This window comes from Triticum aestivum, chromosome 4A, assembly GCF_018294505.1.
Source record: "Triticum aestivum cultivar Chinese Spring chromosome 4A, IWGSC CS RefSeq v2.1, whole genome shotgun sequence".
Taxonomy (NCBI): Eukaryota; Viridiplantae; Streptophyta; class Magnoliopsida; order Poales; family Poaceae; genus Triticum; species Triticum aestivum.
The window spans coordinates 602833350-602836295 of record NC_057803.1 but is presented as its reverse complement, the minus strand read 5'-3'; positions in this window follow the sequence as shown (position 1 = coordinate 602836295).

Genomic DNA, 2946 nt, shown 5'->3' with positions numbered 1-2946 from the left:
CGGAACACGGAGACCGAAAGGTCGAGCGTGAATCATATAGTAGATATGATCAACATAGTGATGTTCACCATTGAAACTACTCCATCTCACCTGATGATCGGACATGGTTTAGTTGATTTGGATCACGTGATCACTTAGAGGATTAGAGGGATGTCTATCTAAGTGGGAGTTCTTAAGCAATATGATTAATTGAACTTAAATTTATCATGAACTTAGTCCTGGTAGTATTTTGCAAGTTATGTTGTAGATCAATAGCTCGCGTTGTTGCTTCCCTGTGTTTATTTTGATATGTTCCTAGAGAAAATTGTGTTGAAAGATGTTAGTAGCAATGATGCGGATTGGATCCGTGATCTGAGGTTTATCCTCATTGCTGCACAGAAGAATTATGTCCTTGATGCACCGTTAGGTGACGGACCTATTGCAAGAGCAGATGCAGACGTTATGAACAATTGGCTAGCTCAATATGATGACTACTTGATAGTTTAGTGCACCATGCTTAACGGCTTAGAATCGGGACTTCAAAGACGTTTTGAACGTCATGGAGCATATGAGATGTTCCAGAAGTTGAAGTTAATATTTCAAGCAAATACCCGAGTTGAGAGATATGAAGTCTCCAACGAGTTCTATAGCTAAAAGATGGAGGAGAATCGCTCAACTAGTGAGCATGTGCTCAGATTGTCTGGGTACTACAATCGCTTGAATCAAGTGGGAGTTAATCTTCCAGATAAGATAGTGATTGACAGAATTCTCTAGTCACCATCACCAAGTTAGTAGAACTTCGTGATGTACTATGATATGCAAGGGATAACGGAAACGATTCCCAAGCTCTTCGTAATGCGGAAATTGACGAAGATAGAAATCGAGAAAAACATCAAGTGTTGATGGTAGACAAGACCACTAGTTTCAAGAAAAGGGCAGAGGGAAGAAGGGGAACTTCAAGAAGAATAGCAAGCAAGTTGCTGCTCAAGTGAAAAAGCCCAAGTCTGATCCTAAGCCTGAGACTAAGTGCTTCTACTGTAAAGGGACTGGTCACTGGAAGCGGAACTACCCCAAGTGATTGGCAGATAAGAAGGATGGCAAAGTGAACATAAGTATATTTGATATACATGTTATTGATGTGTACTTTACTAGTGTTTATAGCAACCCCTCAATATTTGATACTAGTTCAGTTGCTAAGATTAGTAACTCGAAATAGGAGTTGCAGAATAAACAGAGACTAGTTAAGGGTGAAGTGATGATGTGTGTTGGAAGTGGTTCCAAGATTGATATGATCATCATCGCACACTCCCTATACTTTCGGGATTAGTGTTGAACCTGAATAAGTGTTATTTGGTGTTTGCGTTAAACATGAATATGATTTGATCATGTTTGTTGTAATACGGTTATTCATTTAAGTAAGAGAATAAATTGTTGTTCTGTTTACATGAATAAAACCTTATATGGTTACACACCCAATGAAAATAGTTCGTTGGATCTCGATCGTAGTGATACACATAATCATAATATTGAAACCAAAAGATGCAAAGTTAATAATGATAGTGCAACTTATTTGTGGCACTACCGTTTAGGTCATATTGGTGTAAAGCGCATGAAGAAACTCCATGCTGATGGGCTTTTGGAATCACTTGATTATGAATCAGTTGATGCTTGCGAACCATGCCTTATGGGCAAGATGACTAAGACTCTGTTCTTCGGAAAAATGGAGCGAGCAACAGATTTGTTGGAAATCATACATACTGATGTATGTGGTCCGATAAATATTGAGGCTCGCGACAAGTATCATTATTTTCTGATCTTCGCAGATGATTTGAGCAGATATGAGTATATCTACTTGATGAAACATAAGTCTGAAACATTTGAAAAGTTCAAAGAATTTCAGAGTGAAGTGAAAAATCATCGTAACAAGAAAATAAAATTTCTACGATCTGATCATAGAGAAGAGTATTTGAGTTACGAGTTTGGTCTTCAATTAAAACAATGTGGAATAGTTTCACAAACTCATGCCACATGGAACACCACAGCATAATGGTGTGCCCGAACGTCATAACCGTACTTTATTGGATATAGTACAATCTATGATGTCTCTTACCGATCTACCACTATCGTTTTTGGGTTATGCATTAAAGACAGCTGCATTCACGTTAAAAAGGGCACCATCTAAGTCCGTTGAGACGACATAATCTGAACTGTGGTTTGGCAAGAAACCAAAGTTGTCGTTTCTTAAAGTTTGGGTTGCAATGCTTATATGAAAAAGTTTCAACTTGATAAGCTCAAACCCAAATCGGAGAAGTGCGTCTTCATAGGATACCCAAAAAGAAAAATGTTGGGTATACCTTCTATCACAGATCCGAAGGCAAGCTATTCGTTGCTGGGAATGGATCCTTTCTACAGAAGGAGTTTCTCTCGAAAGAAGTGAGTGGGAGGAAAGTAGAACTTGATAAGGTAATTGTACCTTCTCCCTTATTGGAAAGTAGTTCATCATAGAAATCTGTTCCTGTGACTACTACACCAATTAGTGAGGAAGCTAATGATGATGATCATGTAACTTCAGGTCAAGTTACTACCGAATCTCGTAGGTAAACCAGAGTAAGATCGCGCCAGAGTGGTACGGTAATCCTGTTCTGGAAGTCATGCTACTAGATCATGATGAATCTACGAACTATGAAGAAGCGATGGTGAGCCCAGATTCCGCAAAATGGCTTGAGGCCATGAAATCTGAGATGGGATCCATGTATGAGAACAAAGTATGGACTTTGGTTGACTTGCCCGATGATCGGGAAGCCATAAAAAATAAATGGATCTTCAAGAGGAAGACGGACGCTGATAGTAGTGTTACTATCTACAAAGCTAGAATTGTCGCAAAAGGTTTTCGACAAGTTCAAGGTGTTGACTACGATGAGAGTTTCTCACTCGTATCTATGCTTAAATCTATCCGAATCATGTTAG